Raw genomic sequence first — 18,609 nt, 5'->3', positions numbered from 1 at the left:
CCAGGCATTTTTTATTTTGTCCTTCAGAGAATTCTTGAAGCATGGGGCCTTCCTTACAATTCTTTTCCCACTAGCTCTCTCCCAGTTAAATTGCTTTTTCTGCTGAATTTCTTTTTTGTATTTTGGTAATGAAGCAGTTGTTCTTTGTAGATTTTTCTAATAACTTTATCTGTTTGTTGCCAGGAATGCATCTTGAGAAAAACAGGAGAAAAAAAACATATTTACTCAGGAATGGGATTTTTATTTATACTTTAATAAAGGAAGCAATAACCATTCCTTTTTTATGTTAAAAATCAAGTACACTTCCACAAGAAAATAACGTTATGGTAAGACTTTTTAGCAGGTCCTGCTCTAGGAGGACATGGGGTAAAGGTTTAAACTAAAAGACTACAAATTCAAATTCACATAAGTATCAGGAAGAAATTTTTTTATAATGAGGTTGGTGAAACATTGAAACAGGTTTTCCAAAGGAGTAGAAGGTGCCCCACTGCTGGAAACATTCATGGTCAGGCTGGACAGGGCTCTGAGAAATCCTATCTAGCTGAAAATGTCCCTGCTCATGCCAAGGAGGTTGGACTAGATGACCTTTAAATGTTCCTTCCAACCCAAACTATCCTGTAATTCTATGGCTTGTAATACAGTGAATTTGTAGTCTCTCCATATTTCACCTCCATAATTTTATGAAATTTGTTTGTCTTCCTTTTCAAAGTACATACTTATAAGCTAAAATGCTTCATGTTTAGCAGAAGGTGATAATACAATACTCTGTAAAAAATAGTCTGTATTTTTCCCTAAAACCAAAGCCTACTCTGTTAACACTGCAAGGGTCCTATAATTAGTATGAAGCTAGTATAACTCTTTGAACATTTCAAATATATGCTGGGACAATGTTTGGTTGAACTCATTTGTCATACTGGGGCACGTAACTACTTCTTTACATATCCAAATCTGGCATGTGGATCCATCCCACACTTCCTAAGCATTTTGGAATCCATCATAAGTTTATTTGCACAGTTACAGAGTATATTCTCTAACAATGGGAAGAATATTTATTAAATAATAATCTATTACATAGATTGAAGATTGAGGTATAGGAAAGCTAGATTACTTACTCAATACAGCTTGATAAATTTGTGGCAGAGTGAGAAATTGAATCTAGATGCTTAAACTGTATTCCTAGCTAAAACATATGCAATAAATACTAATGATGTATGCAGGAATACAAATGTTACAAGTCTTTTCCTCTACAGAAATTATAAAATTCCAGACATGTTACAAACATATGCAGACTATTTGTTCATACATTGGTTTAATATACATTTTTGTCTTTGTGCAAGATTTAAAACCAAAGCTCTATAGAGGGATTTAAAAATCTAGTTATGGATAGTCTGCAAGAAAAGATGGTAAAAAAAGAATCTTCTGGGTTAACAGCATACTCCCCAAAGCCCTAAAATGTAACAAACCTAATCTATTGCAACCACCTTTGAACCAGAATTATGGCCACTGCAATCTCAGTATCTCTTATGGCACAAAGTATCAGGGAAAATAGCAACCATGAGAGAAAAACTCATTGCTCAAGAGTGAAAGGAGCCTTTGCAAGTTACAAACTAATCAGAATAATTCCCAGACAACATGCTGCGATATTTGCATTGTCAGCTGGTTATTATGATTTACTGGAAAACTGGGACACGGACACAGCAGTACAATGGAATTGCACTGTGACAGCTGTAGTATTCTCATTACACAGCTTTTGCTTTTTCATCCAAAACTCTGCACAGCCATTGTTTTCTTTAAAAAACACAGGGCAAAAGGAGAGGAAAAGAAAAAAGAAAAAACAAAAAAAAACCACAATAAAACCCCAGGTGTTTGAATCTATTGCTTTGTGAAATCTCTGCCTTGACTTTTCTTCTTTTCCTTTTTTTTTTTCAAAAAGGATTTTTTAGCAAATCCACTATCTACATACTATTCTAGAAGCAGTTGTGGTTTTATTATGTATTTAGTTATCACAATCAGGAATTTCTTTTGACTTTACATACATGATAACCATCTAATTAGGCTTCCATTAATGAAAAACATGATCACTCTTTGAAAGGTTAACTTTATCTTGTCATCATAACATAAAAAACATCCTTCACAGGATTTCAGACAGCCTAGTAACAGATATTCTTACACACAGATGTGGTTTAGAATTTTGGGTTGTTTTAGGTTTGGTTTGGATGTTTTTTAATAGGTTCTACCAGAAGAATTCTACACTAACAATTAGCAGCCCTAAGACTATAATATTATACACAAAAAGTAACCACTTTTATTGCAGTAGAAGAGTCATGACATTGTAACATAGGACTTGACACTAAAAAAAACTTAAAAATAACAAAGCAGCTGGAAAATACTTAAAAACAATGTGAGAAATATATACATATAATTATATTTAACTTATTGGCATCATAACCACAATGGAGTTCACCCTCAGCAATTTTGCACACACTAAGCTGAGTGGTGCAGTTGCCATGCCTGAATGATGAGATGCCATCCAGAGGGACCTGAACAAACTTGAGAAGTGGGACCAACAGGAACATCATGAAGTTTAACACACCCAAATGCAAGGTGGTGCACCTGGGTTGAGGCAATCCCCAGCATCAACACAGGGGATGAACAGATGGAGAAGGCCTTGGGGTGCTAGTGAATGAGAAGCTGGACATGACCAGGCAGTATGAACATTTACCCCAGAAAGCCAAACGTGTCCTGGGCTGCATTCAAAGCAGCGTGGCCAGCAGGGCCAGAGAGGATTCTTCCCCTCTGCTCTGCTGAGAGCCCACCTGCAGTGCTGCATCCAGCTCTGGGGTCTCCAGCACTGTCAGGACATGGGACTGTTGTAGCCAGTCTAATGGAGGGCTGTCAAGATGGCTGTAGACCTCTCCTATGAAGAAAGACTGAGAAAGCTGAGGTTGGTCAGCCTGGAGAAGAAGTTGTTCAGAGTGACCTAACTGTGGCCTCTAACAAAGGGCCTACAAAAGAGCTGGAGAGGACATTTTACAATGGCACAGAAAAAGGGATAATATTTTAAACTAAGAGTAGGCTGATACTAGATATTAAGAAGACACTCTACTTGTGGAGCAAAGGTGAGAAGCCTCTTTTCCTTTCCCTCTATAACAATTCTGTGTGCGAACAAGGGGTTGATCGCACACAGAATGGTGTTTTGCCTATCCTAAGTTCGTCACTTAGATACAGAAAGAACAATCTATAAGGCTTAACCTCTTACATATTTCACTATGTGAAGAAAGTGCCACAACACTTCAGAGCCTTTAGTTTTAAAGGCATTTTCATTCACTGCAGCAGCAGATAAGCATTTGGTGGGGGCTGCTGCTTTTCATTTTGAGACAGCCAGTCAAAGCATTTGGCTCACTTCCTAGGAAAAAAAAATACAGCTTTCAGAAATAAGTATAAAGATTCTCTGAAAAGCAAAGTGCTCACAAAATGTACCTTGCAATAATCCTATACCTAACTACATCCACAGTCCCTGTATGTTTCTGTGCATCAGCAGCAGAAAAGCACCCGCTCTCCACTCAATTTGGGATGAACACTTAAAAATAAAGACTCCTGAATACAGCAGACTCCAGATGTTTCAGATTGCTGTGTGGGCACAGAATGAGGCTATTCAGTTTCACAGCAAGAAAGTAAAATACAGTAAATTACCTTGCCAGGGCATCAAAGTGGCACAGATTGCTGGTCTTCTTCTATAATCATCAGATGATTAAAGAGCATTTTACACATTAAAATCTCTTACAAGGGACAACCATTATCCAACTCTTCATTTACTCATTAAGCTACATCTAGGTTTTTACTTCTCTAATTGCAATTTGATACAAGCTCTTTAGTCCTAAAGTGTTTTTTGGGTTTTTTTTGTTTAAGAAAGAAAAGAGGTTTTATCACCTACAGAGTAAAAACACAATTTTCATTGAAGAGACCTTAAATTTAAAGCAGCGTAATTGCAATGTGAATTGTTTAAAAACAGACCAACAGTTCATAAAACACCCAAAACAACAACCTGACCAAAACAAACAAAGATTAAAAGAAACACCCAAGGGACAGAAGTGAGGTCCAGAAACCCAAATCCCCCTCTTTATTTCCATGCAACACAGGTGGTGCCAGAAAGCAAGTAAAGAGTTCAATTGCTTCTTCCTTTACTGAAGTAAAAGTGCCACAAAATAATATAAACCAATGTCTGAAAGGAGGAAATGCTATCTTCTCTAACAAGAAAACCCACATATTAAGACACATGCCTCAGTTTACCCAAATCAAATGAGACTGGGAACTGTACATTCAAACCCCGAGGGGAGAGAGGAAAGAAGAGCCCTGGGCACTGGCCCTTCTGTTGTTCCTGGAAGGTACCCAGATGGAGCTGAGAGAAGTGTGAGGAGAAAGGAGGCACAGAAGAGTTGTTTTGGACTGACCACAATCCAATCCCCCACACTCTGCACCAGGGCCACCTGAGGATGCATCTAAGAGCTTGGAATGAAGGTCAGCCAGGAAAGGGCAGGGGCACAAAAGTGTTGTTCTAAAGTCTTTGTTTCTTACAACTCAGATCTATTTAAAATGCCAATACAGATTCTCCCACAGTCAAATCTGTTTTGCCTGATAGTAACTCATAAGGGATTCCACCCTCTGTTTAAAGCCATATTCTTCCATGGCAGCGTCTCTCCCAGTGAGGGAGAGAGAGAGCAGCTGGGCAGGCAACTGGTGGCCAGCCAGTTATCTACCTATCACAGCAGAATATTCAGAACTCTTCATAACAGTTCAAAATATTTATTTTCTTTCTTCCAGAATCAGGGGACAGAACACAGATATTCTGATTTATCATCATGTCTCGGACATAGCAAGGAATCCTAAAATTCAAGCCTTCTAGTCCATATATAGTTAAAAAACAAGTAATCCCCCTCTTATTACGTTTGACTTTGCAGCTAATCCCCTTTCTCACAAATATCCAGATATTGCATATTAACATGGTATTAATATATTTAGCTCTATACATGCAAAATGGACTAAATATGATTGATACCAAATCAAGTATCATAAGCAAATCCATTAAGTGAAAAGGCATTAATTTCCAGGAAAAGACTGTGCATGATACAGGTGTGTTAACTTTAACATAAGCAGCAGTGAAAACATATTCATGGTAGAGCCATGTGAACAACTTCAGTTGAAACCAAGCTGAAATACTAACTCTATCAGAACACATCTCCCTCTTTTCCTTTTAATAAAAATATTGCTTCAAGATGAATTTGTAAAAATTACATTTCAAATAAAATTTTAATAAGGAGCTAGTGTGAAAGTGCTTGCAAGTCAATTTAAAACATTTTTTCCTACTATGTACATGAATGAGGCTATATATGACTAAAGTTAAGTAAATCAGATCATCTGCATTGCTCCATGTGGGTGCCAGTATGAAAATTTTGGCCTTGCAGTTAATTACCTTCTATTTCATCTTTGATTTTATCCACATTACATTTAGTTTTCCAAATGGAAATGGAAACTCTAAATGCACTACAATTAGCTATAAAGTGCAAAGACCAGAAGAAGAAAGAAATTGCTCAAACCAGTTATTGTCAGTGGCTTTACTGCAGTGTGAGTTCACCATATTTCTACAATAAAATGCTAAGCCTTCCACTGGAAATATAGATGTTGGTCAAAAAAAGACTTCTTTCTGAAGTACCCTTTACGGATGTGCATGTTAGTCTTCAAATCACTAGTGTAAAACCTGTGACTTGACATCAGACAAACAAGTTTTATCTACAGAAGAAGAGGATTAAAGATTGGGTGGTACTTCAGAAAAGGTTGAGAATAAATTGCAACATCAAACAAAAAAACTATTTTAAAATAAGTGCTGAAACAGAAATCTGCAGAACATCCTTACAGAAACAGTTACATTGCAGATGAATAGTGAAGAAAATAATAACGCAGTACCTAATTTTAAATAATGCTGCTAAAAAATAAACTAAAATTTACAGCCTGGTGAGATTTGTCCCATTACTGAGTAAACTGATAGAGAATCTAATTAAAGATAGGATGGCAGAACAGTTGGATAAATATAACTTGATAGACTCAAGCCAGCATGGCTCCAGTAAGGGGGAAATGGGTAGAGGAGAAAGAAATCTCACTCCTTTAACCCAGCAGAGAACTTTTTGTAAGCACACACAAAATGGGGGGGCAGGGGGAAGGAAAGGGAGTAGATGAAAATGGGCTTAATTAACTTCAGTTTTCAAAAATATAATTAGATCTTTCCTAAAGGAATATTAATTTCATTGTAATTACACATAAGGATATCAATAATTTAGCTTTATGTCACCAGCTGTGTACTAGGTAGTTTTCTAAGGGGCAAATATCTTGATTTAGAAACTAATTAAGCAATCGGAAATAAAGTTTAAAAGCTACTCCTCAAAACAACCACAGCTATTTTTAAATAGAAAAATCTCATGGGTCTATGCAGTCAATGATTTGGAAACAGAAATAGCTAGCAAATGGATGACATTTCCCCGGTGACGCTACACTGCTTCTGCTACAAAACAAGCAAGAGGATAGTACATAAAAGGTAACATGAGTACTACAACTTGTGTTCTCAGTGACAGAGGATAAGAAACCTCCAGAATAATTCTTGAATTTCTCAGTGATTTTTTTTCCATTTTTGTTAACATGAATGTTGGACTTCACCACAGACAAGTTGAGGAGTTTGGTTGTCAGAATACTAGGAATGCAAACGGAATGCTTAAGTACATTGGGTACCGACAATTATAACCAAAAATGTCAAAACAATGGTCTGATATCTTCAAAATCATAAATGAAATTTAAGATGACTCCTCTATTTAACCTATAGAAACTAGGCATTCTGAGAAATCAAAGTTTAGTAGGCTCCATCTTGAGATTTCTTCTGTTCATAGATACTGCTGTGAAGCAGTAAAAAAAGTATTTTTCCAGAATTTATAGAGATTGGTATGAGAAAACAAAGGAGAAAAAAAGGCTCAAATAACCTGGAGATGTTGCTACTGACAACAGAACAGTCTGAATATCAGAGTAGTTTCTCCCCTCTACATCCACCAAGGAAAGCAGGAAAGCAGCAGACTAGTTAGTTTCTGAGGGCAGTGAGGAAGCAGGAAGGGTAACTCTTCAAAGCACCAAATCACAAAACTAATCAAATTTGGAGAAATCACCAGCCAACAAGTAGAAATTTCAGGTAATGTTGGGCAGCATATTCTTATAGAGAACCGGGGGGAGCCACAAACACATTTAACAAGTAAGCATTCCCTGCATCTCCCACCGAACACAGACGAAACCTTGCAAACAGTTCAGCAGCACAGAGCAGCCCTGAGGGTCAGGCTTGGTTCTGGTACCTGCTGCTTCTCAAGAAATGAGTGCAGGCACCTTTGCAGTGCTCTTGGACACACACATCTTGCACAGCACTCACTGGCATGGTGCTCTCCTTTCAGAACTCAGCAGGATCCGCTTTCATAGTTCATAAATTGTCACTCACGAAGACATCAGCAACTTACAGGAGCTCTTCCTCAAACCCCATCCCTGCTCTGGCCCAGACAGTCACAAGGATCTTAAACAAGGTGAAATGTGTTCCTGCTCTTAGGTCCCTGAGGCTTCATCTGTCTGGATATCTTTGGGATCAAAGGGTACTGCTGGGGAAGGTCTGCTTATTCCTCTTTCAGTTACTTCAAGATTCTAGTTTTTCAAGACACAGCTGTCCTCCTTTTCACCTTGACTTCTGGGTTTTTTTAAAATTTTTAGTCTATTTAAGTGAAAGGCCTCTGAATGAGGCCAATAGATGCTCAAGCAACCTGGAAAGCCAGAACACATGAGCCCCTAAGAGACACACAGGGATGAGCAAGTAAGAAAACCTAAGAGAAAGGAGCTGGCATAGCTAGCTCCAAAGAAGGCCTTGATATACAAGATATACATGATTCTGATATATCAGAATCATGATGAAATAATGACAAATATATCCAGGATAAACAATTTGCCAGGAAAGCTAAACTAGCTTATGCTGGAAGTGAAGCAATACTGTATGTTCAAACAAACTTAGAAATTAATTACGATTAAACAAGCTATCTGTGTCAACAATTAGCACCAGTAACACACAAAAATTCAATACCAAAATAGAATAATTACAGAGTTGGCTCTTCATTAGCAATTGCTTGAAGCTTGTCAGGGAGTTCCCAAATATCCACAGATATAGTTTTCCCTGTATATTTCTGCCTCTAGGCAAAGCATATTAGTCTCTTGGATGCCTTCAGCAAGTACCAGCAGTTTTTAGGTCTGCATTTTTTTTTGTTTGTTTTTGTTTTTGGTGGTTTTTTTCAGTTGCCCTACCTGCTTACCTCATTCAGAATTCATGTGGTTCGTTTTTGTTTTGTTTTTTTCTTGCTCTCCCCTTATCCCCATTCCCCTTCCATCCCCCATTTATCTTCTGCAGTAAGTTTCTTCATTTTCTGTAATCTCAAAAGGCATTTTGATTTTCTTGACCAAGTGGCATGCATCCAATCTGACTATAGGCACACCAAAGGATACTGTGTGCTTGAGAAAAAAAGCTTGGGAACACAAGTTCTGAGATTTTCTTTGCTCTGAGATATGTTAATCTATATTTCCTGGACTCTTAAAAGTAGTTAAAGTCTTCACTTTAGTGTTTAACACCTCTTGAAGAACTTATGAGTTTGTCTAATCCTTCTGGGCAGTTACACTTTGCTTTACCATGCTGACTGCTGGCAAGAAGATTCTCACAGTTCAATTGCATTTTTTATGATAAATACATATTTCCATTTGTTCTCTACCTCCTGTTTTGTTATTCTTTTTGTCATTCATTCCTGAATAATGAGACATGAAAAATGAGTATAAAATTATTAATTCATGGTCATTCATCATTTTATAAGCCATTAACCAGTTTGTTTATTCCTCACGGTAAAAATTTAGTTACCTCTTATATTGAAGTCATACAAAAAAATCTGGTTATCCTTGCTATCAATAGCTAGAGGATCAAATGACGAGCTTTAAAGGCAAACATCAGCTTCTTATCTCTTTAGTTCACTGGAGGGAGAAAAGCAGATTTAAACCCCAGTTAGACAAAATCAGACATTTTCAACCAAACACTTAGCTCAAATTAGCTAATGTGAGTTCACATCAAATTATTTTTCCATACAGATATTATCCTGGAAACAAAATATTCTGTTGCTTTAAAAACCCTTAAAAGAGATATCCCTTTAAAGGGTCAGAGTAGTAATTTTTTTTTTAACAGATGAGAATATTGTACTTCCCAAAACCTAATTTTTAAACACAATATTGTGTAAACCCACTTGATCATGCTTCACACATAAATAGTCTAACTTCAAACAATCCCACACTTACCATAGCTTATCAAGTAACTTCCAAATGAAGCTCCAATTAGAAACAAGATGTATGAAAAGACTAATGAAAGATGAACTGAACTGATAATGCCACAAGAAACGTCGGCTGTGCTGAAACCATCTACTACAAGTGTAGTCAGCTCTCATATTTCACACTTTTCTAAATATCATATTTTTTTAAGAAAAAGTTCACTCCAGTGTATGCAACCAGATTTTTCTTTTTCTTAAAAATATTATGCATCATTTAGTAGCATTTGTATATTTTTTTATAAACCAGTGAACTGATTTCACTTTAATGTTTCAAATCTTCTGCAGTATCAGACCATAATACACTCCTAACCATTAGAAAACTATATTGCTTTCTTAATATTGAAATTTGATTTTTTTAAAACAGAGGAGTTAATCCTGCATTTCCAAAGGCCTGTTAATCTACTCTGTTTCTGAACAACACTAAGTGACTGAGACTAGGTGCCTTCATGTCCTCTGAGAGCATAAAAATCCAATAAACATTTACTACACAACTCCAGCTGGAGAGATGAGTAGAGAGAGAAGAACATATCAGAAGTTTACAAAACTCTGCATGAGGTAACCAGACAGAGGAGCTAAAAAGAACAGGCCAGAAAGCCTCCAGTGAAGGTACCCAAGAACAATGCCTTTAGATCCCCCACAATCTGAAGAGTGGTACTCAACTATTTCCTGTCTACCTTCAAAACATGAAGTTGCTTCACTCTTTATATTTTTAATAATTTGGGGGAGACAAAAAAAATAAGTCTTCATAAAGAGAGTGAAGTCTAATCCCCCTCAGATCAAACCCATAATGTCACAGCACTAAATGGACAGAAGTAGGGTGGATAGGTCAGAGGCTTCTCTTAGGCTGCACATCCTGGTGTGACAGAAGTGTGGAGAATACCCGTTGTTAATATGACACAGTCATTGCTCAGTGAGCCTCAAAGGTTTGACAGCTTCACCCAAAATGCTGATTAAATAAAACCAGAGAGAACTTCTTTCTTACATGTCACATTTCTGTACTTAGCCTCCTCTCATCCTGAGCAGGGAAAATAAGCATATTAAAAAAAAAAAAAAAAAATCAGTATTACTTTGGCACTTTCACTGCATTCTATACACTCTTCAAAACTGTTCATATTCATGTTAATGGATTAGGAGCTCTATAAAATTTGTTTGATGCAGTGCTTATATACACAACTTATTGCACTTATATATACAACCAGTTAAAGTCCACATTGAATGGAAGGAAAATTCAAGTGTTTTTAACGGGGCTTTAGAATCTGTAAAAAGGATGTCTGCTGTACTCCCTGGAGTGGAATACAGAAAACTGAATGCAGTCATTCAGCAGCAACAATAATGAAAGTCCTCTAGCTGTAGCAGCATCATATTCTGATTATGAAACATCACACAGTACAAGAGTAATTAAGGATGCAGCTGATCTAACTAGATGCTAGGACAGTAAGCATCAGCATGATCTAAAAAGCTCTCATTTTGGAAGAGTTACAAATCTATCACAGTATGTTATGCATCAAAACCATCCCAAAGAATTTGATTACAGGTGACACATGAAAAAAAAGTAATTGCTCCCCCACTTTTTGCATTTCTCTGGAATACATTAATGAAAAAAAAATCACTTGAAAGCCTTAAGCACAGCTTAAACTATCTTCTAAATCTGTGGTGTTATAAAAAACTGAGACAGAGAACAAAAAACTTTAAACTCCTGACTTCTTTAGAAATATCACCCAAGCACTGTGTATTTTAACTCTGACAAGAAATTATGTATTGTCAAAACTTGAACATTACAGGAAGCAGAAAATTAACTTTGGAGCATGTGTTGGAATTGCACTACGAAATGCTCAGGCAAAGCTCTTAATGTCTCTCCCTCTGTACAGTCAGGTCTTGAACATAAGTCAATCAGTAGGAAATGCCACAAAGCCCATGAAAAATGAAGATTGATAGGTGTTGTCTAAAATGTAGGTTAGGCAGCTAGGTGGCCAGATAAATTAATAATTAACTACTCACTACATCTGCATTCACAAAATATTTGTACGTATGACTGGCTCCTGTTGAAAGCATTATTTCTAGGTTCAATAAAACACAATAAAACCTGTACTTATTCTTAGGACTTTTTTCTGTTACATAGGAACAGTGGGGGTGTTTGTTAATAAGATGAAAATTTAGGATATCTAATGAAATTATGTCTCTTATCTATCCTAATTACACCTTTATGATTATTCTTTTACAGGTATTAATCAACAAGGATGACATCCAGCAGAGCTTTAACAAAACACTTATCTGTTTATGAACAATTCTAAACCATGGTTCTTATCACATGCTAATTTAGCTGTCTGTATCAAAGCTCACCTGACTGTATAATTGGATCAGACACTCCAAGGATAACATAAATTCAGTAACAAAACTAAGATGTAGCCTAAGAGCTTAAAAAATTATTTGACAGAAGCAAAGAAATTCTTATACTGCTATACTGCTAATTATCCAGCATTACCTAGAAAATGTTACTTCTGAAAGACAAAGAAAAAATACAGAGGAGGCATAGGATGAAGAAAAAAAGACAACAATGGGAAAAAAACCCAGTCACATTTGATAATATCTGCCTAAACAATTGTTTGGAAGCAAATAAAATAATCATTTTAGATCCTTTATAGTAGTTAAACCACCACTTTGCTCTCAGGAGCTTCTCTGTTGACAAGGAGCAGATCAAGGAGGGCATCTTTTTGAGTCAGCTCCCCTAGGCCCTCTTCCATAAAGTTGTCATCCAGGTCTTTTAAGAATCTTCTGGCCCAGGTTGCACCAGCTCTGTGATGCTCCCAGTTGATTTCTGGCAAGTTGAAGTTCCCCATAAAAGGAAAGGCAATCACCTTGGAAGCATCCCTTAGTTCCTCATAGGATAATTCATCAGTGTCATTGTTCTGGCCAGGAATTAGACACCCACAAAGACATCCACATTATTTGTTCGTCCTTTGATTCTTACCTAGAAGCTCTCAATTATGCCATTGCCAACTGTGAGCTCCCTATATTCTAACACTGTTACACACAATGCCAGCCTTCCACCTCTTCTGCCCTGTCTATCTCTCCTAAAGACCCTGTAACCATCCAACAGGGAAATCTAGTCACCGGACTCATCCACACAGGTTCACTTATACCAGTGTCAAATCTTGGACTGGCCAAAGACTCAAGCTTCCTCTTGCTGTGTGCATTAGGTACAAACATTTCAGGTGCGGTACCTTGTTTGTAGCCAACCACTCCTCAAACATACCGAGGGATCTCATTAGTACTCATTTCCTCACGTTCTGGCACATCATCCCCTTGCTTATCACTGGAAACACAGGTTTGTCCCTTTCCCCAATTCCAAGCTACTTTAAACTCTGTCAATGAGCTCTGCTACTCCTGTGCTAGAATTCTTTCCACCTCATGAGAACATATCTGGTCAGGTGTCAGTAGACCAGGCGTTGAGTAGAAAATCCCGTGGTCAGGAAATGAAACTTTTTTGCTGACACCAACCTTGTGGCCACACATTGATCCAGTGGGCCTGCCTATTCCTATTATCTGTTGGTAGTGAAAAAATTGAGGAAATCACAATCCATGCTCCTGATACCTCTACCAATTCTCCCAGGGCTCTGAAGTCTCTTTTCGATTGCCCTTGAACTTTGATATTTTAATGCTGCCAGCTTGAACAGCCAATAACAGATAGTAATCGGAGGACCTCACTAGAGAGTTTTCCAGTGATGTCCCTTATCCGAGCCCCTGGGAGACAGCAGACTTCAGTGAGAGTTAGCTTCAGTCTGTACACTGGGCCCTCCACCCCCCTTAGAAGGGAGTCTCCAACTACCCTTCCTCATACAACAAGAGCTCCTTACACTTCAGGATTAGGCTGTCATTCATTAATTATATTTAACATGCTTGCAAGGGGCAATGTTCTCTTCTAGTAACATTCCAGATTGATATTTTTTGGTAAAATTACTAGGAATAGAAACTGGACTGTGTTCTATCCATAACTTAAAACATGAATTATCAATTAAATCAGTAAACAAGAGTTGCACATGGTACTTATGAAGTCAGCAATTCGAGCAATAAAAAAGGAGAAAATAGTAACACGGCTGTGTTTTTGTTTATCTGTTGAAATTAAATACTAAAATTTAGAGTACAGAATATCTATATTTTATTTATATTGCAATTTTGAATATTATTTAACACAAAGAAGAGCAAAACCAAAATCTCAAAATAGTACTGGGTTTGATAAGTTGTTGCAGGTACTGAAGGCACAAAGAAACATGAGAAAAAACAAACATGAAATAACTTAAAACAATCCCTAATGTATTTCTCACTCAGCATGCCAAAGTTTTAGAACACCAGTTTCTCTTTGTGAGCTGCAGAGAAGTCTGAAACCAGGCATATAACAGAAGCCTGAGTTTTCAGAAGGGACTAAAATGTTTTCCATAATATCCACTAGACTAACATAAAAATACTTCCGAGAACTAAGACGAAAAAGCCCGAGAAATATCATCCTATCAATATTACTACTAAAGTTGCACAGTTTTTTCTTTTTTTTCTTTTTAATAAAGCTTTAGTAATCAAGCTACTTCAGAATATGTTTACTTTTGAGGTCAATAAAATTTAATCAAACGTTTAAAATATCTGATTGAATTATCATTCGTGAAAGGAAATTTATCCAAGCTCTTTAGAAGTATAGATATCTGAGTCCTACCCTTACATCCTAGGGTTTTGATGATTATTTTATTGAAACAAAAGTTTGGGGGCTGTTTGCTTTTTGGTTTGGGGTTTATTTTATTGTTCTTGTGTTATAACACCATGTTTCCTAAAACATCAAACAACTAAGGCATTTAACAGTAGCAGCCTTTAGGACTGATGCTCTGTGTGGTGTTCAGGCTATGGGAAAAAAAATAAGGCTGAACAGATCTAAAGTCCATACTGCTACAGTCAATAGTGCTAACACTAAAAAAAAAAGGAAACATAAGCCTTTGAAACATCATATCCATGAAAAATTGTAGTAATTACTCAAGGCTCACACCTATAACCTTCTCTTCATTTTTAAATGTGTAAGAGCAACATAAAAGCAGAGAAGAGAACTTATGAGTAGTATAAAAACATCTAAATAGAGCTCATGCCACAAACAGAACAACCAGCTCCTACAAACAAACCACAGGGCTTTGTAATACTCTTTGCTCATGGGCTTCAATCAAAAGCCCATGAAGAACAAAATTCTCAAGGAAGTATTCCTGTGCTCCCTACAAGCATACTAAACAAAACCAACTCCAATCACACTGCTCAGTAATACCATTTTGGTTGTTCCAAGTTACTGCTCCAGTAAAAAACTCTTCAATAAAACCTCAGTCACACAGAAACCAAGTAATTCCAAATTTCCCTACCAAACCAATTGCTCTGCAACACAATATTTTAGAAACAATTACACAGAACTTGCTTCAACCACAACTTACCACAAAACCATTCAGGAACACCAGGACCCTCCCAGGAGGACCCCTCCCTACCTCCATCACATTTAAACCCACCCAAACCACCTGCCTGCCACTCCCTCATACAGCAGAACCTTTCACATTGAACCCAGGTGTTTCCCCCATGCAGGTTAATGAAGAGACAGGGGCTAATTGATTTCTTCTTATCTATTACATAAGCTGTCCTGCTTTAATTCACTAGACTCAGTAGTGAAATTTTCAGCTATGTTTACACCACTTAGTTTTCAGTAAAAAGAAGGTATTCAAGAAGGAGTTTAAGTTTAAATTGTCCCTGGGAGCATAACAGAATTCTCTTATTCTCTGTGATGTTGTCTATTTACAAGATAAGATTAAAAAAAAAGAAACAGTGACAAAGTTTTTGGAAAGTAAAAATAAGCTTTTTTTTTTTTCTTTTTGAGGGAGAAGATGAAAAAACATTAAGAACAAAAAATGTTTGAAAGGAAAAACTTTGTTTAAATTAGAACAAAACTTTGTTTAAATTAGAACAAAAAATTGTTTAAAAGGAAAAGCCTTGATTAGACTGGATATTATACTAAGGAAAACTGACTTTTGATGAACTCCAAATGAGAATTTATAAAGAAAATAAATTCTTTATAAAGAAAACAAATTTTTGCAGTAAAATGGAAGTCAAGTATAGAGGGTGTGAAAATATAGATAGAAAAATTTAGATAAGAGGGTGTGAAAATATAAAGTAAGTACGTGAACATCAGTTAAAAATAATTCCTTTTCAATTGCTCAAAGGGCAAAAAAAAAGATTTAGCTTAAATGCATGTTATGGAATGTCACTTTGTTGTGTGTATGAATGCACTAACAGTACATAACAAAATACAGTATCCCATGCTTACCATGGATTATAGCTATACCACAAGTATAATGAATACATTGAGTAAAATGGGATAACAGAGGTATGAAATACAGTCTCACTCAAGGTCACTGTGCATCTTGCCACAGGTATTGTGTCTGATTTGAGGATATCACACCTTCCACTGTTAAAATAAACTCTGATTCTTCTAACAAGGCCAGTTACCTTATTAAAGCCTTAGTATACATACATGTATGTGTTTGTGTGTATGTGTAGAAAGACGTATATTTTAAACAGAGTTATCTCTTATAGTGAAGTCTGAAGTCAAGTCTTCTTCACTTAAATTTACTGCACTATAATATCTCTAACTTTATTTGTGGCTATTAAAGGGGATGAATCAAGAGTATAAATCAAGAAACAAAGTTTGCTTGTGTGCTCGTTGTTTTTTTCTGGGATAGAATTAGTTTTCTTCCCAGCACCTAGAACAGTGCTATGTAACAGTGTTGACAAGACATGGATGATTTCCTTATTGCTGAGCAGGGCTTGCACAAAGTCAACCCCTTTTCTGCTCTTCACAGCACCCCAGCAGCAAGAAGACCAGGGGTGCCCGAAAATTTCAGAGGGGACGCAGCTGGGACAGCTGACCAAAAAGATATTCTGTACCTTATGTCATGTGCAGTAAATATAGCAGGGGGCAAAGGAGGAAGAGGGGGGACATTTGGAGTGATGGTGTTTGTCTTCCCAAGTTCCTGTTACACATGGTGGGACATTGCTCTCCTGACAATGGCTGAACACCTGCCTGTCCAAGGGAAGCAGTTAATTAATTCCAAGTTTTGCTTTGTTTCTGTGTATGTAGAGCTTTTGCTTTCTGTTTTGAACTGTCTTGTTCTCAGCCCAGGAGTTCTACTTTTACTCCCTTCATTCCCTCATCCCACTGAGGGGAGTGAGTGAATGGCTGTGTGTGGCTTAGTTGACAGCTGGCATTAAACCATGGCAATTTGGAACTTATGGCAGAGTTCTTGACAGTTTGGGTTTCCTCCCTCACATCAACAAAAAATATGGTTACTTTCTAAAGAACAATATACTTATTAGGTATAATCCTAATCAATGCCATTTAAAATATTTTTAGCATCTGACTATTTAGTCCATGCACATTTTATGGCCCTGGGAACTCCCATGAGGCTCACAGCTCTTGCTGATTAAGTGTTTCTACTTGCTCTAGAACCACCCTAGAAAGGGTATTAAGTAGTGCCATACATATTGTAGGACATCTGATGTTTAAGTAAATTGCCACCATAAGCAGCCCAATCTTGATGTTCCAATTAATTCTCTCATGGCAATACCTTTCTGCCACCCTTCCACAAAGAGAATAAGATAGATCAGCTATTCTTCAAATAGCTGAAAATACCCTCTGTCTATACTCTGTGTTCATGAGAGCTTTTATATTATGGGTGTGATTTTCACATCTTATGCTCATGCAAATGTTCACTTCTAATTATCATCTCTCTTCTCTCTACTGATCCAAAGGATCACCAAATAATTTTGTCCCCCAAGAAATAAATTTGATCAAATAGGTTGATTAGGTAATTGAAAGTCTGTAGAGCACCTTGCCCCTGGGTCTCAAAATTTACATTCCACAGGTAATTCTCCCTCAATAGGAGGTACACAGCATTTTACTCTGACAATCAGAAGTGAGTAGAAAGTCTCTTTGGGGCTCTTGTCCACTTTGTCCACATTAGGTTCTGAAGTCATCATTAAGACCCTGAGCACTTGCACAGTTTATGAGTGGCAAGTTCCAACAAACATGGTGAGGAGCTTTACCTGATCTCCTTATGACTAGTGGGCTCAGCAGTAATTTATCAAGGAAAATTATTTGTTCTACTTGAATTTAAAAAAAGTGTATTAAATTTAGACTTATTGTACCTTAAAAATGGGTATCATTATTTTCTCTGGTTTGTAGTATAAATGAAAAAAATTCACAACTAATATAGTAAGAAAATGCAACAAAGGAATTTTAGTAAAGTGTTATAATTTGCAAATAGGTGACCATACCAAAGCCAGTGAGACAAAAAATAAATTGCATTAAGCCTAGTCATATTTTTCTTACAGTTGACATTGACTAATTGTTTACCTGGTGCTGTGGTGGTCGAACCTCTTATTAGGATGCTTAGTACTAATTAAAATTTTAGAAGATCTCTCTGCTTCACATGCTTGCGTCTCTTTTGGGGCCCATAAATAGCTTATTTCCCTTTTCAGTGGAGAAAATGATGAAATGAATGACAATTCCCAATGTCTGTAACAGTTCAGGCAGCAAGTCTATTCTCACATCAACACCTTGTCTTTGGTGTACTTCTAAAAGTTTGAAAGGATGAAAACTGCTGGAAGGTTTCAGAAGATGGTTTTGATCTGAGGACAGAGATGAATTCAAACCAAAGAGCTAAGTAAACATGAGAAGTTCAAAAAGTTTGAGTCTGAAAGTTAGATAAACCAATGCCTGTGTGAACCCAGTTATTTTTGTAAGAGCAAACATCTTGAAACATCTTTGCTTTTAAAATTTATAATATTAATTCTGATTTATAACTATTTTATTGTTTGGAAGTATTTTCTCATAGTATTTTGAAACATTGTGCTTGTGATAGTAGAGTAGGACTTTTCTATACCTTGAAGTTGCAGCTCCTGATCCTGAAACTTGAGGTAGCCAGTTGAAAGTAGATCAATACTTGATGATCAATTATCATGCTTACACCTGTTTCATAAGAAGATTTCATTAGAATTATCTGATGGTCTTAAGGTTTATATAGTGCAAAAATGAAAAAGAAACCTCAACCTGCAAATTTGAAAATCATCCTATTTTTAAGTTAAAAATAGTAATAAAAATGTTATTCTTTGGTTT

At 36.7% G+C, this 18,609-nt stretch overlaps 1 protein-coding gene and 1 long non-coding RNA gene across 8 annotated transcripts in view; both read right to left on the bottom strand.

Annotated features, from left to right (window-relative positions):
• CDH12 (cadherin 12) overlaps window positions 1-18,609 on the bottom strand; it is a 710,660-nt gene that overhangs the window by 412,096 nt on the left and 279,955 nt on the right. The window lies entirely within an intron of this gene.
• On the bottom strand, window positions 221-14,988 carry LOC135304817 (uncharacterized). 2 transcript variants are annotated; one of them, XR_010366049.1, is made up of 5 exons: window positions 14,879-14,988; window positions 8,969-9,078; window positions 8,376-8,858; window positions 3,260-3,406; window positions 221-2,930 (listed from the first exon to the last, which is right to left on the bottom strand). It is a non-coding gene; the product is annotated as an uncharacterized LOC135304817 (long non-coding RNA). The 2 variants fall into 2 exon arrangements; XR_010366050.1 differs by lacking the exons at window positions 221-2,930; window positions 3,260-3,406 and adding an exon at window positions 4,107-7,835.

This window comes from Passer domesticus, chromosome 1 (genome assembly GCF_036417665.1).
Source record: "Passer domesticus isolate bPasDom1 chromosome 1, bPasDom1.hap1, whole genome shotgun sequence".
Lineage (NCBI taxonomy): Eukaryota > Metazoa > Chordata > Aves > Passeriformes > Passeridae > Passer > Passer domesticus.
The sequence above is the reverse complement of the archived record's forward strand: the minus strand, read 5'-3'. Positions and strand labels throughout refer to the sequence as shown.